Source organism: Protopterus annectens, chromosome 7.part0, assembly GCF_019279795.1.
Source record: "Protopterus annectens isolate FY-2018-M chromosome 7.part0, PAN1.0, whole genome shotgun sequence".
NCBI classification, from domain to species: Eukaryota; Metazoa; Chordata; order Ceratodontiformes; family Protopteridae; genus Protopterus; species Protopterus annectens.
In genome coordinates this window covers 466,552,337-466,579,402 of record NC_056739.1, presented here as the reverse complement: position 1 = coordinate 466,579,402, position 27,066 = coordinate 466,552,337, and the positions used below count along the sequence as shown (strand labels likewise).

At 35.6% G+C, this 27,066-nt stretch overlaps 1 protein-coding gene across 7 annotated transcripts in view; it reads right to left on the bottom strand.

Annotated features, from left to right (window-relative positions):
• Positions 1-5,353, bottom strand: part of LOC122806545 (lipoma-preferred partner homolog) — a 1,343,214-nt gene extending 1,337,861 nt beyond the window's left edge. For 3 of the 7 annotated variants that reach the window (XM_044077065.1, XM_044077061.1, XM_044077067.1), the window contains exon 1: positions 5,218-5,353. The gene's annotated coding sequence lies outside the window, so the exon portion shown is untranslated. The other 4 variants (XM_044077066.1, XM_044077062.1, XM_044077069.1 and 1 more) reach the window with 3 other exon arrangements.
• Between the last annotated feature and the right edge of the window lie 21,713 nt (positions 5,354-27,066).

The window sequence follows — 27,066 nt, the reverse complement described above, 5'->3', positions numbered from 1 at the left end:
CCCAAGACCAGAATATATATTTCCTAGATGGGATGTATATACTATGGTCATTCAACATAGCAGTGCATTGTTTGCACATTCCACATTTTATAAGTTCCTTTCTTGGATCTACTACCAGTGGTATTCATCATTTCTTTTCTTTCAAATAGCTCTTTCATGTTAGTACCCCTGCGTCTAACAAATGTGGGTTTAGTTGGAACCTTTGTTGAAAAATCATCATGAAATGTAAGAACTGGCCAATACCTTGTTATTGTTTCCTCTATCAGGTCAGAATTTCTGGAAAATGTGTGTATGTAACTAGTTTGTTCTAGCTGCTGGGTGTTCTTATGCAAGTTATCCGCAAGTTATCCCCAGAATCTAAGTTTGAATGAAACACACATAATCAGGTTTTTAAAGGAAGAAGGGTGTAGAGTAATGAAACCGGATAAATGAGGGGGCTTAGTTTTGATGTACAATATAGACTATGATGCGCATATTTACGACATGTTACAGGATGTTGAGCATTATGGCTTGATATCAACAAATGAGCTACACATAGCATATTATTCCAAAATTAACTATCTATTAATGGACCACCTTTTACAAGGAGCCATTAATGAAAAGCTATATAATTACTTGTTTGTAGCCAAACCAAGAATCTCAGTAATTTTTGGTATTCCAAAGACACACAAAGGACTGGACCCTTTAAAATTCAGACCAATAGTTTCTGGTGAAGGAAGCATCACTGAACCTTTGGGGAAATTTATTGACTACGTCCTCAAATGGTTTGTTACATCACTAAGTCACATATGCAAAGATTCTTGGGACTTCCTAAATGGTATGGGATCCCATTTGTACCACCCAGACCTTTTAATGGTAACTATCGATATAGTGCAACTATTCCCCAGTATACCACATTTGACAGGTCTGGATTGGTTCAAAGACGTTTTGGTCAAAGAAGCCAATCTTGGTGCCAATGTTGTGAATTTGCTAGTCGAATTCATGGATATTGTGTTAAACAATAATTTCATCTGTTTTAACAGCGAAATTTACAAACAGAAATTGGGAGTTGCAATGGGGGCTTCTTGTGCCTCTTTGTATGCGAACATTGTATTGCACAAATGGGAACAGACTTTCATATTTGGCACAGACTGGGTGAAACACATTAAACACTATGTTAGATACCTGGATGATATATGTTTATTATGGCATGGAACAGAGGTGGATTTTCAGAAATTTGTAAATTACATCAACTCTACCACTTCCTTTTTGACCTTTACACACTTGGTCAGTAACACTAGTTTGAACTATCTAGATGTAACTATAATCAAGGATTTCACCAATGGCAAGTTTGCTTCAAGAGTATACAGGAAACCCACATATTCTAATTCTTACCTACACTTTAGCAGTAGTCATCCTTTCTATCAAAAGAAAGGAATTATTAAAGGGCAACTAATCCATGCTTCTAGAATGTGTAGCACTGCAGAATACTTCTCAAACGAGGTTAGCTTTTTAGAAGAGAAATTTTGTGAAAGGGGCTACCCGGCCAAACTAATCAAGAATTTGGTCGTGGAAATTTCCGCATGTAGAGAAGAAAAATATCCACCACTTTTAGGATGCATGTTACCGCAAGTGGATAACTTACATAAGAACACCCAGCAGCTAGAACAAACTAGTTACATACACACATTTTCCAGAAATTCTGACCTGATAGAGGAAACAATAACAAGGTATTGGCCAGTTCTTACATTGCATGATGATTTTTCAACAAAGGTTCCAACTAAACCCACATTTGTTAGACGCAGGGGTACTAACATGAAAGAGCTATTTGAAAGAAAAGAAATGACGAGTACCACTGGTAGTAGTTCCAAGAAAGGAACTTATAAATGTGGAATGTGCAAACAATGCACTGCTATGTTGAATGATCATAGTATATACATCCCATCTAGGAAATATCTATTCCGGTCTAATGGGTATTTTAACTGCAATGCAAAATATGTTGTATATTTAGGCTCATGTATAAAATGTCAAAGTTTCTATATTGGGAAAACAGAAAGGACTCCAAAGAGAAGAATTTATGAGCATTTATACGATATTTCCAAGAAAAAAAAAAAAGAGACCAATGCTTTTTATAAACACTCTTTGTCCTGCCCAGATATGGAAACCAAGTTCATTGCGTTAGACCAGATAACACCCGACAAGAGAGGGGGTGACTGGGAGACTAAATTGGAATATAGGGAGCTTATATGGCAACTAAGACTGGATGCAACTAAATGGCCAGGGTTAAATGACTACACAAATTTAAGTAGTGTTTTAAAACTAAGAAGTGCTAAGTTATAGCATACAGCATTTAGTAAGAGATTATCAACATTACTTATTTGTATTTTATATTTATTCTGAGTATAGGGAATATAATCTATGCAACAACGTTTGAATACTTAATACTTGATTATTATTTTTATTTTTAATTCTTGTATTTTTAACATTTGATTTTTATCTATTGCTATTTATTACTCACATAATTTATTCGTGGTACCCCATTGTAATATTTATTGCACACTAAACAGTGTTATAAGAATCAATCACTACAAATGTGGTTTCATGGGACATTAACATATAACAATATTTATTTATTTATACACGAATGCTTTGTGATTTTCAAATGACATATCTTTTAAATAACATATTTTTCAACTACAACATATTTAACAAAAGGTATTTTATTTAGGATTTTATGTATTTCATACAACATCTTGCTCTTTAGTTTTAAATTGGTCACCAATTAATTTTAATTGCAACTTGAGTGGTTTTAATTAACGAAGCACATGATCTCATTAAGAGACTTACAAATAAGGTTGTTCTGCCCTGCATTTTTATCTTGATAAAGCTCAGTATTGCACTGAGCGAAAGCGCTTGAGAGAAGGATTTGGAGAAATTTATGTTGTGTGTTTGAGAGAAGGACTTGGAGAAATTTATGTTGTGTGTTTGAATAAACTTTTTGTGGAGATTACCTTTGGCTTCATCGCTGTTCGCTGTTTCTTGCTGCTCTTCGCTGCCTTGGATTATACTTTTCATGTTCTACATATATATATATATATATATATATATACACATACACATATATAAAAAATATGTGTGTGTGTAATATACATATCTATGTGTGTGTAATATATATATGTATATGTGTGTAATTAATGTATGTATATATATATATATATATATATATATATATATATATATATATATATATATATATACACACACACACACACACACACACACACACACACACAGTGTGTGTGTCTGTAGATATATATATATATATATATATATATATATATATATATATATATATATATATGTATGTATATGGATCCACTATGTAAATTCGAAATACTGAAATCTCAAATTTCAGTAAATCAAACTTACAAGGCTGAATACTCACATTTCCAAAAACCAGCAGAAGCACGAAATTCAATATACCGAAGTACGAATATTTTGAATTTCTGCTTCTGGTGGTGCGAAATGTGGATGTTTAGGTTTAATTTTTGGTAAGTTTTCGTGTTTAAGTATGTTGGTTAGGGGTTCAGTGTGTGTACGTGCGTGTTGTGATTGTTATGTGTGTGTTTGAGGGACTGTAAGATGTGTGTGCTTGAGGAGCTGTAAGATGTGTGTGTGAGATTCGTTTATGTTACTGTTTGTGCAATCTCAGCGTTAGAATATATAAGTTGGGGGTGTAGCTCCCCATATGGAAGGCTGCTTGCCCCCCCCCGCTTATATGTAGTTTACATTAGTTTGCTTGATTGTCGGGGGGGGGTATTTGTATGTGCACTGTATGTGTGTGTGTGTAGCGTGAGTACAGGATTTTGAATTTCACTGTTCTGTGTTTGAGACCGAGTTGTGGTTGGGTTCTCGGCTTTGTGATTTCCGAATACTGAAATTCGAGATTTCAGTATTTTGAAATTACAACGTGGACCCATATATATATATATATATATATATATATATATATATATATATATATATATATATATATATAGGAGTATGTGTGCGGGTGTAGTACATGTACTACTTTAAAAGCCACAATTTTATTTTATTTATTGTACATTTGTGGACCAGGAAAGTCTGACTGGATATATGTCCATTTTCAGTGGAGGCCCAGGGAGAAAAGCTCCAAATACAGTAATGAAATTTTGAAAACATAAGTTAAAAAGGATTTTTGGACTATTAAGACTCAACTTAAACTTTAAACATAATTAATATACATATTGTTACAAGTACAGTCATAGAGAATAACATAACAGAGTTATACATATTGTTACAAGTACAGTCATAGAGAATAACATAACACAGAGTTATTGCATAGCTAAACAAAACTTCTTTAGGAATAGACATTTTCATGACTTGCTAATGTTAGAAATAATAGCCCCGTTACACCACCAAGAATTTTAATGCTACTCTTTGTAAGGAAGCATTTAAAAACGACTGAGAAAAAAAAGACAGCAATAGGCATAACTTAACACGATTAAGGATAAATCAAAAGCACTGAAACGAACCAGAAAATGCAATATATTCAAGATTTTAGACTAAAAAGCATGCAAGATTACTCAAAAAGAATTATTGAATGCACACACACGGAAAAAAAAAAACACTGCAAAGACTTCACAAGTTGTTGAAATTTATTCTTAAAGACTTTATAGTTTTTTTTGCTGGGGGGTTCTACTACAGTTTGGCCGCCATACTGAAAGCTATTCTCTATCATAAAAACAGGAAAGCCTAAAGGAAAAGCAAATGGGAGTAAAATGGGCAAGTGGTAAGATTTATTTCCAAGAGCATCATTGTCGAGCCTTGATTTCCAATTAATCTAATGTGTGTAGTTTGAACATTTTTTAAAGTTTGCAGAGATCTTCACTAGCTACTGCAAATTACAACCCAAAACACTTTGGTTGATTGCCTAATTTAAAAAATGTATATGCACACTGTGCTTACTCTTACCCTTTTGATTCCGGTCATGGCTAAAATGGGTTTGCTGGTCATACCAATTAATAAGATGATAAACAATCAGTAATGAAACAAATGCTGCAGAACTAAGGGGCCTTATTAAAGAATAAAAATGCCTCTGCAAGTCCAACTTACACAAACTTTTCCAGAAATGTATTCCCATTTACTGATCCGAGTACTGAAAACACCACTACAGCAAACACTTTACGTAATTCCAACTGTTGTATCTCTTCTTACCTTTTGCTAACGTACAGCCAATTCTTCCCCTCCAGTAAAGTACTCTCGAAAACCGTAAAAAGTAGCTATTGTCGCCAAAAAGCACACGTCACAACGGCTACTAGTAAACTGTAGTTCACTTCACAGCTGAGTACCCACCCCACAATGACATCAGTGAGCCTGTGTTACCGCCCCTAAGTGACATCACTGAAGTTATACGTTTTTCCCAGTACCGAGCTTTGCTACTCAAAAAAAAAAAAAAAACACCGCCCACTTTGTGACAGCGTTCCTTACTCCGCCCCTTTATAAAGACTATTAGGTACCTGATCCGAGGGAAGTTCATCGGGCAAGTATTCTTTCGATTACCTTTCATTAGTACTATAGCAGATATCCTTTTAGTTTTACCCCTCATTGTTTTTCTTCCTCTTAGTGAACGCCGCACAGTGGCACTGAGTTTCTATCAGTCATTTATTTCTCCCATCTCATTTAAGGTGCCAAAAGTAACTCAAAACACAAGAGTAGCGCCCAAGTACTTTATTTGATTCTGGTGATCCTTCGAAAGTAGATCAGAAAGTTTAAAACTCTGCTGTTCTGAACTCTAATCTAGGGTTACCACCTGTCCCACTTTGTGAGGGACAATCCCTCTTTGGACAGTTGTGTCCTGCAAAAATATTGTAAGAATGGCAACTGTCCTGAAATATTACGGCAAAATTATTTCCTATATTTTATGTAATAGTTGCATAAAACAGTTATTCTGTATCTCAGACACCTAATTGTTATAAGAAATAGAACAAGCAACTAAAATGCTGCAAGAATAAGCTTTTTTAGGCAAAAAAGTGAAGCTATGTCCCTTATACTGGCCGTGGGTATGTTTTGGCCTGGAAAATCTGATGTTGGTACCACAATTACTTTGGCCATCTGAAAAGGAGGCAACCCTACTCTAATCACTTAAAAAGTTAAAAGAATAACAGGTTAGGTTTTGCACAAACATTGATTTTTTTCCCCCTAAGCAATAGATAAGTAATAATTTATGCTGCCATTGCTGACCGACGCGTCGAGGGTGATATATCTGAATACCGACAAAATGCAAAGGACAAGACAAAATATTAAGCAGAATCGAGGCCATTCTACAAAATCAGTGACAGTCAAAAGATATGGTTGACAATTTATACTAAAACCCAGACAGCAGTATCTTGAAGAACTTCTCTTATTCCAAGATACAGCGGCATACCACTCAGCTGTACAGATTGTTGCTTCCTATTTTTGGTCTATTGCTCGTAAAATTTGTGGTTTCCCGACAAATCACTGAGGATTGAGGTCACTGAATAATGACATAGTCTGAGTTTCAGACTTTATACTGTTCAGAAAGTTCGTGTTAAAACAAATCCCGTAATTCAAACAACTTTCTAAGTTTATAAGAGCAATGTTTAAGATCTGTCCTTATTTTTGGCCTTTGTTATCTTGGACTCGGTATATATAAATAGCATCTGTTGTGCCCTCTTCATCAGGGAATAATGTAGAAGTTTAAGGAGTCATGGTTATTTGTTTCAAGATAATGACTACTATGTAAGGGGTCACAATTCTTATAAAAGGAGCACACCTACCTGTTCTGTCTGCTTTTTTTATTAAAAAACAGCTTACAATTTAGAATGCAAAAGGTGTGATGCTGAATTTTGCTCCCCATCTGTGTTTCTATGATGTTAATCTTTTTTTTTTCACTTGCAGGAATGCATGCGCAATCAAACTGGGGGGAAATAAGCCGCAAATCACTTCTGACAATTAAGAATGAAGAGCAAAATTCACCTCTTTACAATCTAGATTTCAGGACAGATATAGTAGTTAGGTAATTAACATGGAATTTGTGCACTCGATTCATGTACTTATTATCTGTAATGGAGGAAACATGAAATATGCATAAGTGAATTCTGGTTTATTTTTCACATTCCACAGAGTTTCAGGAGGGGAAATAGCACTTGTGACAGCCCACATGCGGTGCTGCCTACCTCGTGTGTACATTATTGTGAGAAGGGTTCTTCATTCAGAGTTTTAAAAACTCCATGGTCCTTACGGTTCCCCACCGAAAAGGCCATTCATTATTTTTATCCAATGCCCATGTTAAATATTACTGAATCATATTATTTCATATGAAGAAAGTATAAAATAACTAATTTTAACCATCATGTGAGCTTTCTAGTTGAAATTGTAGACTATTACGTGTTCCACATTTTTCCTATTTGTTGCTTATTAAAAGAGATAGTGTTCCACATTTTGGGGATGGAAATTTTTGAGCTATGCTGTCTTCTTAACTATACAATTTATATTATAGCTCTTATATGTTGAAGTCCAAGACTTTTGCATGACAATACTAATAAGTGTAATAGTAGGGTTGAAGACAATGACCTTTCATGTTTTGTGTCACTGCCTGAGTACAAGAAATTGGCATTTTCATGGCTGAATACATTTTCAGTCACTCACTTTCTGTGCTGTAACAGGTGCAAACACTGTTCTGGATAAATGTTTTTTGCCTTCAGGTGAGGTTATAATTTTTATGACTTTTAGGCACCAGTTTGAATTCAGGTACTAGAGAGTCAAATTGTGCTGGTACAATGTTTCCTTTTCTCCCGTAGAATAAAATAAGAAGGCAGATGCAAGGTACACATCACAATGCATGAGGCTATGGGACAGTGGGTTTCCCTGTGTATAAAATTAATTTTCCAATTCTTTTTTTAAGTACACATACAGAATAATTTTTCCATATTTTTTTCTTTTATTTGAAATGTTTTGTTGGTCATAGGTTCATAGGTAGGTACTGGGCTATCTGCCCAAAGGCATATATTAGCCCAGCCACGTTGTGCGGCATTCACCGCCCCTTTGGTTAGTTCCCTAGGCCCTTGATCTAGCAGCTAGTACCCTTGGCCCCTATCTAGTAGAGCTGTTGGTATGATCCCTGGTGTGATCTTTCTGTTACCCATACACTCATCAAGGTTCCTCTTGAAGAGTGATAGCGAGGGGCTCTGTCTTATGTAGATCGGGACCTTGTTCCATAGCAAGGGAAGCCTTTGCGAAGGGAATCTATCCCTCCAGCATGTTCTATTCATTGTTGTGCTGAGGTTTATCTCCCTAGAGCGTGTAGCTCGAGTGGATTTGGTTTTGCTAAGATGGAACGTGTTCAACAGTTCTGGGTTGGACATGGCTCTGTATGTTAGACAGAGATCGCCTCTGAGAAGGCAGTATGCAACAGAGAAAAGCCTTAGTTTTTTCAATCGTGCTGCATAGGGCAACTGTTTGAGGCCAGTAATCCTCTTAGTAAGGTACCTCTGTGGTCTCTCCAGCTGCTGGAGATGCCTAGCCAGGTACATTCCAATTGGTGCATTGTACTCTATAATGGGCCTGATGAGGGAAGAGTAGAGGGGCACCACTACATCCTTAGATCTTGATGCGAACCCTTTCGTGATCAGATGGGTCACATAGAAGGATTTTCTAACCACCTTAGCAACATGGTTATCAAAGGAAAGCTGACTATCTACTTGGGTCCCTAGATCCCTTATTACTACTTCTGATTTCAGGGGGTTACCTCCTATGTGGTAGTTCGCGGGTACTCTGTTGTCATCCTGAGTATATTCCCTACAACCGTGACTTGACAGTATTAAGAAGCCATTGAAAGCAAAACTTACAATGCCACATTGTTCTTTTTAATAATAGTAAGTCACACTATTTAATATGCTTGAGAAGTGTACTATCTAGGGTTGGGAGCTACTGGATTAACAACCTGTCCTTCCACCATGTTTTATGTAACAGTAGCTAAAGGTTTAGGTCCCTGATTCTAGTATCAGAGAGAGTATTGGGATTGCAGAGACACAGGAGGTCTATGGCAGCTGGGTCTCTAATGGCACAATATGCAAAAAAAGATGTCTTCCTTCAGGGGCCTAGATTTTCCAACCACGCTGACTAGTTTATGGTCTTTAAGCATATCATCTCTTTACCTTTGGGGGAGGAGGATATTTCCAATTATTAGATATACTTAGTGAGATGCATTCCGAAGAGAATGTTGTATTCTGTGATTAGTCTCATTAAGGTTGAGTATAATGCAGTAATTACCTAGTTGACCCTTGATGAAATTCCTTTAGCAATTATCTGCACTAAGGCAAAGGTTTTCCTGATAACTGAAGATGTGTGATAGTCAAAAGAGAAGGAGGTGTCAACCAAAGTTCCCAAGTCCCTAACTACATTTTCATTTTGAGGGTGAATGCTGTCAATGCTGTATAAAGCTGGTGGGATTGTCTTGCAAACATGGTAATACTACTTTTTTGACCTATTTGCAGTTCATCAAGATTTTAATAAGGTCAGCTCATTCTGGATAGTAAGGATATCAAAAGAGGACTTAACAACAACTACCAGTTTATGGTCATCCACAAAATATGTTAGCCAGAGATCCTGCTTCTGTGCTTGTAGGTCTTAGAAGAAGATGCCAACTAGAAGAGATTACAAAACCTTGAATGATCCTGTTTATTTTCATACTTTCAGATGAGACTCCTGCAACTCTTACTGTACGACTTCTGTCTTTCAAACAGTTAGCTTTCTCTCGTACCACATAAGCATCAATATATAAGCCATGTAAAATAGTTGTACATGCTTAACATTTCTGCTTGGTATATGTGCATGCATATGCACATGTACACTTGTACACTATAATATATATATATATATATATATATATATATATATATATATTATATATATATATATATATATATGTGTGTGTGTGTGTGTATATGTATATGTATATATATATATATATACACACACACACACACACACACACACACACACACACACACACACACACACACACACACACTATGCAGTTTTAAACACACACAATCACCTGAACATATGTATTCTCTTGGTTAACAACATTAAGCCATCTTGTTTTTCCAGTTAGTCTAAGCAACTAGACAAGTTTACAGGCTACTTAAAATTATGTGGCAACTTGTCCACACTACTACGCATGCAATTAACATCCATCTATAATCAGCTATCCACACTGTATGTTTCTTCAACAGTTAACATAAGTAAAGCCTGAACACCTAGTGGGCTGTTTTTTTTTTTTTTGCTTTCATTCTTCCATTGTAACATAATATAAATAAATATTCATCTTGCCATTTCCTCCATAAAAATATGACAACAGCTCCAGTGGAGGAAGCATTTTAATTTCATTCCTCAACAGAAAATCAAATCAAATGCCTCACAAAGCCTGCCCCTGTTTCATCACAGTCCTCACACAAAAGTTTTATCTTCACATTTGACATTTATTTGTAATTGTGATGTACTTCCTAAATACTAGATAAATGCAAGGCAAACACCCATCACTTAAGAAACTACAACATTATACAGGCATACCTTAAAATTAATCATTAAAAATCTCATATGTAAAGCATGCTAACAAGAGTAGGTGCAAGGACACAACATAAATAATGTGCACTACAAAGCAGAAGGACAGACACCTAGTTTAACTGCATGAAGCTGTTTCATACTCACACAGGAACTTTTTTCTCTTTAAGGGAAATTCATATGCTATTGAAAGGGGATGGAAGCATAAAACCCTCATTTATGATGCAGTCTGGACTTGGTTTATGGAAGTACTTGCTGTGACGTCATCAGACCACTAGCTGGATAGTTTTTCCTACAATTTCCTGTTGCATAGTTAGAACAGTGCAGTTATAATTATCTCCTACAAGATAATTTCTTGCAGTAGCCATCCCATAAGACTATAATATTGCACATCATTCACATTGGTCACATCTACTCACTGTTACATTCTTGGTTTGTGGCTTGTACTTCAGCCGAGAGAGGGGGCAGGGTAATAGTGATACAGAACAGACTACAACAATTAATAAAACCTGGATTTTTACTTGATGCATATTTTAATCCATATGTTTAATCAAGACTGATAAGTGCTACAGAATATTAAATTTCAAGGTTTTATAGGTGTGAAATGCTCAACAAACTGCATCATGCAATATATGCCAATCCTGTGTTACAGCTGCCCACATGTAATCAGAACTGCTAAAAAACAGTGTATAGTTTTCATTTTGACCAGTGACTCATGTTTACTATACCCACTTCATCTGTGACTGTTTGGGGCTGAAGGATTTGCTGGATATTTGTTGTCTGGAACTAAATACAAATGTATTATACTGGATAATATTTCTCGATGCACCAGATACTGTTTTCAGTTCTCACTGATTAATTTAGTGGTGGGGAGCCTTACTTCCAAATGGCCACTCACTCATGTTACTTTGTTATACCTACTCCAACTGTAGCTACCAGAAATATAGGGAGGCTAGCTGGATGTTTTCAAACAAGTTGAGATGTATCATGGGCAATATTTCTATCAAATGGCCTCTCAAGCATATTTACCTAAATTGGATGCCTGGATATGTGTTGTTTGAATCTAGCTAACAAATATATTCCTGTCACCTGTATTTCTAAATGGTCAGTCATACTTGACATATAAACTGCAACATTATTTACATATTTATTGACAGGAGTCTTGCTGGATATATACTACTTTCAGGCAGTTGAAATACATTACTAGCATCGGTTTATTTCAGCTCATCAGGCAGTCCTGCTTACCACAACTACTCCAGCTATAGCCTATTGTGTTGACATGTGGCTTGTCTGAGTTCACAAATAGTTGAAATAGATTACTGGGGAGAGATGATAGGGAAACTCAAGCCATTTGAGGTGACGAAGGCATTATGTTTTTCAGTGATGCCTTACATAATCTCTGGCTACTCTGTTTACAAGCCACCCTGAAGCTATGGGATGTTTACAGTGTAGATTTTTGAGAAGCTGTGAGGAATACAGAAGTAAAAGCAGGAATTATATATTCAATCCATTCACATCATGAGAAAGAATGACTTGGCTCTTTAGAGCCTAGCTAGCTTCTAACTGGTTTTCAACCCAGTATTATATACATGTTTGCAAAAAAAAAAAAAAAAAAAACTGATAAGGAGACCTAGCAGTTTAAATGTTAAGACAATACAGTATTTTATGGAGGTATTGGACTACCGTTCTATAGGATATTAATATAAGAATTACAAAGATTTTGCCTGTTGATTCAGAAGTGCATAGTTTTAGTCTTTATAGTAGCATGACAATGTCCCATATAAGCCATAGTTGTAATCAAAGCTAGATTTCAGGTTGGCAATAATTGCAATGACTGTTGTATGTTCAAGGAGGACTGCAGCATCATTAGCATTTATTATGCTTCTCCACACTGAGTGTTATTCACAACATAACAAAAAGGAGCAGCCCTGGTACAAACCACTGTAGGGCAAATGAGCTATAGATGTTACTGTTCCACTTGATCAGTTGGGGTGATTCTTTCAGATGGTATATGAATCATTTAATGGTACTGGCAGAAAGGCCATAGATAATTAAAATCAAGAGAAACATTGCAAGGTCACCAGTTATAAATGCTTTAGACAGGTGTAAAAAATACTGTTCCAATAATTAGGCCCTAATCAGTTTAGTCACTTATTCACTTTAACATCCAATGCCAATATTTTTGCCACAGTCAGACTTGAAACTCTGTTATGAATCTGAAATATTTGATTATTTGATGACGTAGGAGTAAATGAGTTTTATAGAGTTTTGTTTATTTTTATAATTTTTTTGTGCATTTATTGACTAGGCTAGCACGCTGACCCCTGTGGATCATTTTCAGACTCAGCCAAGGGGTTTGGAATCATATAAATAAGAAGCTGATTAAACAGTAATCTATAATAAGAAAACAATAATACAATCAGCAATGTAAAAGCAGTTGTAAGATTAACCAGTGTAAGGCTGGCAATAATGTAAGCATTTATACTGCATAATGAACATAGTACTAATACTTCAATATGAACTACAGTAAAGGAATATTTTTGTTTTACATAATGAATCCTCTGCAAAACTTAGAAAACTAGCAAATGCATATTATTTGTCAATGAAATATGTACATCAGAAAGCCAAAGGTAGTAGGAGAAATATTTCTGGATTAATAGGTGAGAAGGGAAAATGTAGATGGTTGTTAGTACAGGAGGCAAAAGTGCTATATATAGTATAATAATTATCTAATGCATGTAATGTTCCTCCTTTGTGTATGGGTACAATTAGCACCTTTTTCCCAAATAACATAAACAAGACCCTTCTTTATAGGTCTGTTAATAACAAAACTGAATGAGCAAAAATTAAATATTTAAGAATTTAGGGTTTAGGCCTTCAACTGAAGCTGACATAGGTTTCTGCATGCACAGGTATTTATACACTAAACCAGAAATAACTATGGAGTGAAAGCAAAACAGTAATACTGTGGAGACATTTTATAATCATTCCATTTTCCAGCTACCAGGGTCATTTATGGTATTTCACATAGAAAAAAATACTTCAAACTGAGTAGGATAGAATTTTGTGCAAAATTAAGTCACTTTTCTATATTATATCATATTTACTTTGGCTTCTTAAAGTCACACTATACTTCCACCGTGGTGCAGCGGTAGCGTTGTTGCCTCACAGCAAGAGGTACTCCCGTTCGATTCTCAGCTGGAGTGCGGGGAGTGCCTTCTGTGTGGAGTCTGCAAGTCCAGCCCACGGTTGGGTGGGCATTCGAAAGACATGCATAAATGGGAGTGCCTTTGTTGAAGGTTGAACGTCAAGCTGGCACCTTGGCATTTGTGAAAATCTACTGCCAATCATTAGCGGACCGGAGTTCCGCTGTGGCGACCCCCTAACGGTAAAAGCCGAAAGACAACAACAAAGTCACACTATCAAGATCAATCATATTTTCCTAGTGAGGGATACACAGCTGGAGGTTAGTTTTGCTGCCTTACAATGCTTGGTTTCTAGTCTGGTTCTTGGCTTACAAGCCTTGTGTGTGCAATCTACATACCACCCCCAAATACCTAATAAACATATCTCTCAGCACTGTTCCTGATATAGCAGAATGTCTCTAATTTTGCCTTATATTTTTTAGCACTGTCGTTGCAGAATGTCCCTGATTTTGACTTATATCTTTGCCCTGTCCATTACAACATTTTTGATTTATCTAGTGCATCATGGATGATTGCAGTCAGGCAGTAATGCCAAATATTAACATTTCATATTTATAGTTCAGAAAATGCATGTTGATGAAATACCTGTTAGTCTATGAACTTTAAGTGAATTGGAGTAATATTTAAAATTGTTCCAGATTTAGGACCTTTATCCCTCCATTATTTTTGGCTTTGTCCAGAGTTCTTCAGAAAAGAAGTTGTTCCTAGTTTATCGGATAGTTTATCAGGTCAAAAACTGAGCTCACTTGGCTCCCATAAAGGATACCCATTTAGCATTCGAGGGGGGGGTGGATGAATTGTGCACAGGAGTGCTGGTACACCACTGTGTACAATGCACAATACAGGAAGAACAGAGGAGGGGTTGCATAGTGTCATTATAGATCATGATGTATATTTACTTATCATGATTCAGAAAGGTGATAAACCACACACATTGCATAAAAGGCCTGTACTCTTTTTTGCACTGTGTCTATAAATACCAAGGCCTGCCTGTATCAAACTAGTCCTGTATATAAAATATAGAATAGTACAATGTGTTTTGTAATACGTCAGGAAATGTTGCCCATTTCAGTTAAATACATACAAAAATCTTGACATTAAAAAGGAGTAACTACATCAAAAAGCAGCTCTTTGTCATGTGCAAGTCTGAGTCCTTAGCAATTCAGAAATATAAAATACTCTTTAGTGCACACTTTTATTTCAAACACACATAAAATATTTCTTGATACATCCTGACTGTAGTTTCTATAGCCCCTGGGTGTAATTATTAACAGCAATCGCATCGCAGGAGGGAGTGCTAAAACAAACCAAATAATAAGTGAAAAAAGTTTTACCTGAGGCACATTTACTGTGGAGCAGCAGTAAGCAGTAATCAGGAAAGTATGCTTATTGCAGCAACTGAGGACCTATCCAGTACTGTTTACAAACACTGATATGCCAAAATATCCCATTTTCTTTTCTAGATATTTGATCACGTTCTGCAAATTAATATTATAAAAGTACCCTGAGGTTGCATGACTTGAGTGGTTAATTCTTTAGCCGTGTGACTTTTCATTCCTAAGGCTTCAGCTGGCCTTGCATTGAACCAGCTGAAAGGCTTGAAGACTGTACAGTACAAAGTTAGCAAAAGAAAGTCTCTCCCTGTCTATGCTGCAAATCTCATAAACTGGTATACCTCTTAAATGTCCAGATTTTTGCAGAATGACCAGATATTTGTCTCATATTTATGATCTGTTCCTCATAAAAAGTGTCAGTTTCTGACAAATTATTGAGGGCTGAAGTCACCAAATAATAACATGCATTTGAGTTTGACTTTATACATTCATCCATTTGCAACCCCTTTTATCCATTTTTGCACATGGGGTTGGGGTGTCACTTCAACAGTGACAATCATCTAGAGCCAAGGTTTCCACTGTCCCATGGCTAGCTCTGCCATAGTAGTTCTAATGTATCACACTCACACCTATGTCTAATTTAGAGTGTCCAATTCACCTACTGCATGTTTTTGAAATGCGGTAGGAAACCAGACCACCCCGAGGAAATCTACGTAAACAAAGGGCAGGACATGCAGACTCCACACGGAAGGCACCCCAGCTGAGAATGGAAATGGGGAACCTCTTGTTGTGAAGCGACAATGCTATCCATTGTGCCAATGTGTCATTTATGACTTCGTATGCTTCAGAAAATAAATGCTAATGTGCATCCTTTTATTCTAGCAACTTTCTAAATTTATAGGAAAAACATTTAAAAGTTGACACTGATTTGGACCTTTGTCCCTGTATTACTTTTGGCTTTGTCCACATTTCTTGCACTTACAGATTGAAAGGTATGCAGACATTCAATAAGATAATGACTTAACTCAATTAGTGATGCTATTAACAAAGTAAGCCTTGAATGAGAGCAATACAAAACTGTATAAGCAAATAAAAAGTGTACAAAATGCTTTCAGCGAAGAAAGACCTAAAACTGTCAGCAAAATAATTTCATCTTTCCAAGAAACAAGTATAGTCAAACAAAATACAATCTTTTACAATTAAACTTCTTCCTGCAAAAGTTAATTGTTTTCCCTCGACATTTCCCAGTTTGAAAAACAGCACCACACAAGTTTTGCAGGCATGTCAAGCCCCCGTCTTATAAAACACAATGATGTGAACTATTTTCATGCTTGTGTCTCATACCATTCTGGACCACAGCTATACAAACCAATCAAGTACCTATTATTTTGGTATTGCAACATTTAGTCTTAAATTATCCTACATAAGTTAGCACCTGCATTTCATCAATCTGCAAAAATATATATATATACAAAAAACATGCTTGTTTCTACATATGGCATTAAGTGATGTTGTTGCCAGCGCCTGCAAAAAATATACTGTATCTCTTTTCAATGTAAAGTGCTTATGCACTATTCCTAAATGTATAAGCATATTTAGCAACCTAAACTTCTGATTTTGAATGTCATCTCTGGGACACCTCTCCATGGAATACATGCATATAAAGGCAATCAGTATAACATGGTTTTAGTTCCTCCACAGCAGCAGACCATAAGCAACCACGATAAATAAAGTGTGTTGCAACAAACTGTTTACATACTTTGGTTATATGCACTTGCGTAGCTCCTTGTTATAGTGTAGTTCTTATTAAAGGTGCTGGTCTTCTGTAATTTAAACTCAAAACTCTTTATCTGAAGACAAGAATTCCCCAAAAGTTGATACCAATTTCCTTCAAAAGAACCAGTTGCTTTTTACATTCAAATGAACCTTCTTATCTTTCAGTTAGTTCAAACTATTACATTACTCTGTTAAAATAACTACAGGGAAGAAACCTAAATTATTTAGCTTACCATCAGTCCCATTTAGGACCCTCTCCACTAAACCATAATTTTTAAAAACAAAACAGGTCAACTGGGTTTGAATTTTAGAAATCCCAAGACTGGCGAAGTCTGTACAATGCTGTGTTTAAAGAGCCAAAAGTGCTTACTAGTTCTAATACATTTTAGTAGCCTTCTTTTTTTGTCCATTCTGTTCCTTCCTACATCACGCTTTGGAAATGTTATATTTAAAATACTTATGAGAGATGTAATCAGTACTTATGTTGCCGATATACTAAGAAAAACAGCAATATTCTTTTCAGACCCTCTATCAAAAAGTTATGGATTAAGACATGTACATCTTTGGATTTCTAGTGCTGGTTCTGAATTTGCCTCCGTAGATGAATTTTCATAACTCTCTCTCTCTTTCTCTCTGCACATTTCTTAATATACTACTTAGCTGGAGGCATCATGAACACAACTCTTGTATAGTCTCTTTATGAATAATTGTTTTGAGCAAATGTCTCTGTTTTCTCCTCAACAACTTGCATTTCTCATTAAATACATCAGATCTTGGATGTTTCCACTGCTTTATAACCTCTCCTTCTGGCTTATATTCTGTGGAACTTTGCAGCAGCCTCACACTGCCCTTTCCCCATACATGCTTTAAAGAAGATAGACATCTTGCTCTTTGGTCATAGTGTAACTTTGTCTAGGACATTTGTCTAGAATGGTTTGTTTTTAGTCTACATGCATTTATTTATTTCTAAACTTTATTCATTTGGTAAGTGATTTGATTCATTTTGGACCCTTTCAGCCATGAACTAGACCACAAGGGCTAAAGTAAATGCTGTATATACACACACACACAGACACACACACACACACACACACACACACACACATATATATATATATATATATATATATATATATATATATATGGAACATTTAGATTAGCCAATCAGCAAAAAACAAGAAATGAAGTAAGAGAACCTAGTGAAAATCTGTGCAGACATAGGAAGAACACACACACAGAGTGACCATGGGACAGGACTGAACCCTTGATTCTGGAGCAGTGTGGCATAAAGCTTAACCACTGAGCCATCTAGCTGCCCATGCTTTTAGGTGTAATTAAGGAAAATGAGGTAGGTAGTCTTCTTCTTAATCTGTTTTTGTTGTTTAGTCATCTAGTCAAGCCTGATTCTTTGTGACATCAAAAACGTCAGCACACCAAGTCTGTCCTTTAACCATTGCTTCTTTATGTTCTTGTGAATTCATTTGTTACTTCTCTAATTCTGTCTGTTTATCTTAGTATCTGACATCCTCTTCGTCGTTTACCTTCATTCTTTCCCAAAATAAATGTCTTCTCCAGTGAATCCTGTCTTTGCATTATGTGGCCAAAGCACACAAATGTAAAATTTACTGTCAGATCTTCATGTGAACAGTTTCAATTAATTTCCTTAAATACTGACTGATTTGCTCTTCTTGCAGTTCACAGGATTCTCAAAATTTGTTTTCTTCTGTATCATAGTTCAGAAACATATATTTTCCTGTGTGTGACCTTACTTGTAGTCCAGTTTTCACAGCTATATGTTGTTACTGAGAAAACCATTGATATCACTGTATGAGCCAATGACAATGGATTCCCTCCTGAAATGTTGGCACTTGTTATGTTGCGTGTCAACTTGCCAAAAATATCCCACCACAAATGTAGTAGAAGAGCAAATATCAGACATCACTCTTGTCCATTAAACGTCTGTTTTGCAGGGGAAAGCCTCCACTATCCCCTAAACTTATATATATCAACTCTGAGACCACCATACCAAAGGTAGAAAAGGGAATATTCCATGAAATGTCTGTCACAGATTTAATTTTTCAGCTATTCAGTTTCATCATTATTGGACTCACTAAAGCAGATCCCAAAAATTCAAATGGTTACCTTGAAAATGTAATGCCTTTGGTGTTTAATGTCTTAATCAAATTTGGTATAGCCTGTCTCCCAACTAGAAGCAAACATATTTTAATTTCATGACTGTAGTCATCAACTGCAAAGAAGTTTGAATGCAGGAAAACAAAATCTGTCAGTGCCAACTTTGTTGGCAAAGAGGGATAAAGCCATGTCTATGACCCATGTGACCTATGTTTAATTAGCAGCTTGGGTGCCTGCTGGATCTGACACAAGGGAAATAAGTGCGCCTAACCTCAAAGGAAATGGGGTAGAATAGGGCTGACATATGGCATAATGCCTCAGGGGAAAGACTGAGATGCCTGGGAGAGTTATGTGCATGTCTTTAGCTCACCAAGCCATGGACATGGTAGCCTCCCTTAGCAAGTGCACAAAAGTATGTATGTGCATGAGGAAGTGTAGCGACTCCTGTGGTGATGTAGGTCTCAGCCTCCCCTAAAAAAAACTCATTGCTGAGATGCCAGTGAGGGTACAAGCAACTGCAATGGCTGCCTGGATGATATCCCCTCCCCTGAGCTGGGAGTAAGTGGATGATTGGCAGGCATTAGAACAAAAATTCAGTAATAATAATAATAATAATAATAATAAAATATGTCTCTGCCTCCACTTTTACCACACCTTATTTGCAAAGAATCTATACAGCTAGATGACATAATCTTAATTTATTTTAATGCATTTTTCTACTTTTACCTTCATCAACAAACTCTTCAACTCCTCCGCAATGCATTTTAGCATGTTTAACCTTTCTTTTAGGTTAACTCAAGTCTGTTAATGTGGCTGTTAGTTTGGGACTTTTGTTTCTATTAGGAGGGTAAAACTTCAGTATTTGAAGATGTACATAGTTATGTGTGTTAGTATTAAGTTATTAGGTTTAGGGGGTATTGGGGTGTGTTTGTTTTATTGTTTGTGGGCTTTCAATAAAACAAAAAGTTTTGTAAGATGTGATATAGGCTCAAATGGATACGACAAGAAACAACTGTATAAAAGTTCAGTCTGTCAGACAGTGTGTGCATGTAACACAAAAGCTGGAACTAGACATTTAACAAAAAGGTGTTATACATAAAAGTTGGAATGATAATTTTTTAATGCAACAATCCTTTCTGTAATGAGTTAAAATGTCAATGGTCTCACAGATAAATACAGAAAAGAAACAGCAGTGAACTATATTAAAAATGTAGAGTGCAAATAGCTATGTTACAGGAGACACACTTAGAAAGAAGTGAATATGTGAATTTGATAAAGAAAGGTTTTCAGGATGGTTATTCAGTGGAATACTTGAGACAAAGAAAAGAGGAGTGCTTTTATTAATTGCAAAAGGAGGTCCAGTAGTGATAGAAGAGGATAAAAAAGATAATAATGGCAGATTTGTAGTGCTAAGAGGCTACTGGCAAGGGAGGAGGAGTACATTGGCATGTATTTATATTCCACCTAAAACTGCCATAATGGTGCTTAAGAAAATTCTGGTAGAAATAATCAGTTTTCAGCAAGGAATATTAGTTATTGGTGGGGAATGGAATGTGATTTGCAACAGTGAAGATGTGTTGGGGGCACTGAAGGGAAAGTATAACAAAGGAAGGTAGGTTTTTGAATAAATTTATGAAAATATTTGGCGTGGAAGATGTGAATTCAGTAACAGAAGTTCTGAGTGAATTTACATATTATTCCATAAGATATAAAAATTGGGCTAGGCTATACAGAATTTGCATTTCACAAGAACATGTGCATTTAATTGAAGGTCTTATATGCACCCAATAACTATTTCAGATCATGCACCAATAATAACTAAAATAAAAACACAGGGTAATGAAATAAAAATGAGACACTGGTGCTTTTCCACCTATCTGTTGAAAAGAGAATAATTGAAGGAGTGGGTAGTGGAGATTATTCAGGCGCTATTAGAGAGGATAGAAATGTCTTCTGAAAATATAGCTAGGGAGTGGGATAAATTTATGGTGGAGTTTAAAATTGGGGTGGAAATAAAAGAAAAGGAGCTATGGTTAAGAAGTAACAAGAATTATTTAGAGGGACTGACAAATGTTAAAGTATTGCAGAATAGAAGGGATCTCACAGAACAAGAAGAGGATCAACTGCAGAATGCCAAGCAGAAAATAAGGGATTACCTCAGCAATATGCACAAGTTTAGAAAGATTGCCATTAAGCAAATGTGTTTTGATAATAACAGTAGAGCACAAAAACCTTTAGCACAATGACTCAGGCAACAGAAAGTAGAAAGGGCTGTCATGAAGCTTAAGGAGCCTATAACAAGGAAGGTAACAGGAGATCCTGTAGATGTATTAAAAATACTTCAGAAGTACTATGAATGTCTGTATAAAGCAGAGAAATATGGAAATCAAGAAAATATACAAATGGAAATGTTTATGGAAGAATTAAATATGCCAAGGTTAGAGGTAGATGAGGCTCAATTGCTAGCAGTTAGGCTAGGAGGAGATGAGATAAAAAGTGTGATGTATAACCAATCTATAGGAAAGTCCCCAAGAATAGATGGTATTCCTATGGAAGTTTGGAAGCTAGGAGGGAAAAAAACTGATAAAGATCTGGAAGGTTTTGTTTAACAGTATTTTAAGAGGGGGAGAAGTACCAACATCATGGAAGAAAGCAGTGGTAGTTGTAATACCTAAAGAGGGTAAAGATCCATCAGACCCAGCTTCATACAGGCCCTTTTCAATACTAAACCATGATTATAAAGTGTTCTTGTCTATAATGGCTAAAAGAATGACAAAAGTAATGCCAAAATTGATAGCTATGGATCAGTGTGGTTTTGTGGAGGGGAGGCAAACATTTGACAACATTAACAGAATATTGATTATCCAGAGGGAAGCAGAATGTTGTTGGTGGGTCTTGATGAAGAGAAAGCATTTGACAGAGTAAGCTGGGACTTTATGAGCAGGGCAATGGAAGCATTAGCATTTCCTGAAAAAAATATAAGGTTGATTAGGGGGTTCCTATTAGATGACCGAAGATGCATTCTATTGAATGCGTCCTGATCGAACTTAAAACAATGAAAAGGCAAAATAGCAAAGCGGCTTTTAAATGTTCTTTCCCAGGGAAAGAATTCGCTTGACCGCTTCCATTACTTTGCCATTTTCGACACTGTAGTGCGATCTCGGAGTTGGTATATTTGAGTAGGGGTGTGTGGGGGACACAGCCTCCCACATTGGGGGTGTGTGGGGCAAGGCCCCCCCACTTTATGTATTCTTTCAAATTTTTTTTTTTTTTTTTTGGAACAGTGATTTTTTTCTAAGGGAAAAAAAATCGCTGTTCTGAGCTTTTGAGATTGTAAGCTTTCGCTTACTTGGGGTCGATTATTCATCATTCGCTTTTTTAAGCATTCGATGATATAATATAGACCCTTGATTAGGAGGATATATAAGGGATCAGAGGCAAAAATGAAAATGGGTAGGGTCATCTGTGATAATTTCTGCTTGAGCAGAGGAACCAGGCAGGGGTGTCCTCTTCCCCCTTTGTTATTTACATAATATTTAGAACCACTGGCAAAGAAAATAAGGGACTTAGAAATTCAAGGATATAATTGGCATGGTAGTCAAGAAAAGGTGGCTCTATTTGCAGATGATATTATTTTATACCTGACAAAACAAGAAAGGGACATTACAGTGTTGTGGAATATTTTGAGACAGTTTAAAATCTTTTCAGTATACAAAATGAATGAAGCTAAAACAAAGGCAATAGCGGTAAATTATGTACCCACATACAAATTGGTTCAGCAATATCCGTATTTATGGGGACATGATAAAATAAAATATTTAGGAGTATGGATTAAAAAATATTCTTGTATGGCAGCTAAATATATGTGACAAGAGACTAGACAAAAAATAATATAGAAACTGATAAAATGGAAGCTTTGTTAGTTGGATATGGACTGTAAGATACAAGCAGTCAAAATGTTTTTAGTCCCTTTAGTCTTATACACAGGTCAGACATATTTTTATCAACCAGAGGAGAAGTTGTGGATAGCAATTCGGGTTATAGACAATAGGCAAGAGGGGGTTGGAATTTATTGCAAAAAACTGGCAAAGGAACCAAAGTATTGGGAGCAAATAACTAGAGAGGGAAAGGTAATAGAATGCCTGGAAGAGGCCAAATATTTATTGGGACTGCAGTTTAGGGATTACCTTTCTTATCAAGGATTGATAGAGTATATGCAAAAAGAAAGAAAGAAAAGGGGGGGGGTCCTAAATGAATGACCAGCACTGGTAGAGTTTTTAGTAGACTCTAGAACAGAAGCTGCCGTTAGAAAGGAATAATTAGTAGAGCATATAAAATATTGCATGATAACTATAAGAATCAATCAGAGGAGGTTAGAAAGGATTGGGAAGAGAGACTGGATAAGCAATTCACAAAAAAACAATGGGAAGATATATGTTTGTCTCCCAAATATGCAACAAAATCTAGAAGATTTACGATTTTTGCTCGGAAATGTTAATATAGATATTTTCGTACCCCAAGCAGACTCAAGAGAATTTTTCCTCAGGTAGACAGCAAATGTTGGAAGTTTGACAGGGATGAAAGAGATACTTGGGAACATATTTTCTGGAAGTGTGGTAGGTTGGTGGACTTTAAAAATTCCCTGAGGAATGCACTGTTGGGGATGCTTGGTGGAGAGATTGGTGTGATGAGGGAGGTGATTTTTCTTAGCTATGATACAGAATCGGAATTCCCTAGACATGGTAAGGTCTTGCTGTGTCTAATTATGGTGGCTGCCAAAAAAGCAATTACTAGAAAATGGAAATCAAAATCTAAACCAACTATATTAGAGGCATCAAATATAGTAATAGAGATAAAACAATTGGAAATTTGATCTTTAGAAAAGGGTTTGAGCAAACTACATACAAAAAATGAAAATTGTGGGAACAATACATACAGGGGAGGAATATGGTTTCAAAGAAGGCAGGACTTAAATGAGCTATGTAATGTTTGACTGAAAATGATTGGGTAGGCTATAAGTAATGTATAATGTTTGCAACTGGGAGTGTGTCACCATGGTTTGTGATATAAAATGCTTGCAACTAGGATTGTGTTGGTGTGGTTTATTTTCATTTATATAAATGTATGATTGTTTATGTTGTAAATGATGGTTTAATAAAGAAGTTTCTTGTTTAAAAAAGGACAGAAATTGAATAACTTATGTAATGTTGCTTAGGTTATATGATATATAGCAATATATATGAAATATAATGTTTGTTAATGCAGTTTGATTACTTTTGTATAAATGTAAATTTGCCTATAAAGGTGTTTTAAAAATAGCCTCACTTAGATACACACACACCTTCTCCATGACAAGGTAAGTCTTTAATCAACAGCCCGTTAATAATTGACTTGTTCATAGATAGACATCTTGGAATTCAGAATTTCTATTTTCCAGTAGTTGCTGTTAATGATGTAACCATTCTTTTTGCATATTTTCACAGTTTGAACTATCCTTCTGCCTTGAAAAATTGACTCTGGATAATTCTGACTAAAGATCATATGCTGAAATTACAACTACTCTGAAAATACTTTGAATTCCTTATTTGCTTAATGTAGATGATTACCTAAGACAACTATGTCTAGTATTACGGATCTCGAAAACTGTTTTGAGTGCAGTAGCAAAACCAGTACTTGCAGTAAACATTAACTTTATGACCTCAAAAAATAAATTTATAAACACATATTGCATATATATATATATATATATATATATATATATATATATATATATATATATATATATATATATATAAACTAAAAAATAAATATGTTCCAGCTTTAGTAAATGGTCTTTTTTTTGTATTATGTAATAAGTCATAAATAACCCAAGGCACAAGCAACTAGAGTTCCAGTAAAACATAAAACAACTGGAAATAAGAAAAAAAAATCTATATACTTCACTATCTTTTAGACAAATTATGTTCTTCGGCTGAGTAAAACATAAAAATCTAACATTGTTTTTTTTCTTTTTCTTTTTTTTTTTTACTATCACCATTCACAATTTTATTCAGTTTGACAAGTCAGGGGAGCACAACAATTGATAACCTCTTATTCTCCAGAAAGTTAGAAGAAATATTTATATATGAGTGTGTGTGAGTGTGTTTATATATATATATATATATATATATATATATATATATATATTTTTTTTTTTTTTCATACGTACAGAAATTTCGTAACTGCTCTCCTTTCTAAAGTTTAATGCAGATATGATCATTCAAGCCATTACTATAGCTTTTCTTAGTGTAACTGCCTGTGACTTTCACAGCAAAGTAAATCATTACTAAATTTCATGCACTGAAAATTTCTATTTACAATCTGTTAGATGTAAAATTTAAAAATAACTTCATGACCAGCAAGTAACAATTATTCAGTAAAGGCACTATGATATGTAGTGTATGCTGTTTACAATCCAAAATTGTGAAAGAGGTTTCAGGCAGCTTGAGGTCAAACTTGTTTTTTTTTAGCAATGTACTAAGGTAAGGAGTAAAATAAATATCTGTCTAGGTGGGCATCTGAGATACACACACACACACACACACACACACACACACACACACACACACACACACACACACACACACATACACACACACACACACACACACACATGTATATGTGTATATATATATATATATATATATATATATATATATATATATATATATGGTCTATTTTGACCCATTGAAAGCTCACTTGTGCGAATCGCAAGTGAGTAATCCACTTCACTGAAAATGCATTTTTATGAATTTGACTTCACCGAAGCACAGTACAGTGGGGTAAGGGGATATAACCTTTTACGCACTGTAGTGTGATCTCAGAGTTGGTATTTTTAAGTAGCAGGGGTGTGGGGGTTGCAGGCCCCCCACATGAGAGCTGCAGGGGGGCTTGCCCCCATGTAAAAATGTGTGTAGTTTGTTTTAGTTCTGTTTTTTTTTTGTAGATTGGTGAAGTGAAATTTGTGAAAGTGCATTTTCACTGAAGTGGATTCGCTCACTTGCAATTTGCACAAGTGAGCTTTCGATGGAAAAAAGCAGAAACATATATATACCTATATATATATATATATATATATATATATATACACTGTTAGGGTGTGTTTTTCTATTTTTATTTTATTTTTATTTGCTATTCAAATATCCAAATGTCGAACATTTGGTCTCGACCATGTAACATTCGACATTTTGGATGTTTGAATATTTAACATAGACCCAGAAAATCAAGGTATGCCAATGAGTCGGTTTCTGCCTATGTTGGAGGAGGTGAAGGGAGCCAGGAGCCAGCATCTAGAATAAAGGTTATCATTGTACACTCGAGAAGTAACAATATGGGTAATTTACTTAAATGATAATTGTTGTCATGGATCATTAGGCATTTGTGAACTGCTCAGCAGTAGGTTGTTTGACCTTCTATTATCCTGAGGCTTTTTTAGAGAGAGGTAGTCAAGATGTCACCTTTAAAAACTGATAGGATTTTATTAATCACATAGTTGTGATGGTTGCTGCTTCACTGGTTTCGTTAGTGGCACAACACTGAGACTTTGTCGACAGAGGTCAGATTTGGTTCAGGCAGGATGCTATCCACTTTAGTGATGCTGGTTTAGATCTTTTCAATCTTCTTTTTCTTTTGTTTTGTTTTTTTAAGGATGTACTTACAGAATTCACTGTTATTCAGAGAACAAGTAAATGGTTTTCCAGAAATAAAGGAAAGAGGGTAATAGGCTACTAAATGGGCAGCTTAATGGTTCAGAAGTTTTCTGTTTTTGGGTTAATGTGTAAAGGTTTCTAGTAAAAGTTTATTCTTTTCTTGCAAAAATTTTCCAGTGTGAAATTATGCAAGTCTTTTAAATGACCATACTGAGGTTTTCCTATGACAGGATTTCTTCATCAAATGGCAGTGCCTTAAACTGAACTGAGTACAAATTAACAATTTTTTTTAAGTAAAAACTACCCCATTTGCAATAAATACACAACTTAAATACAGATGCA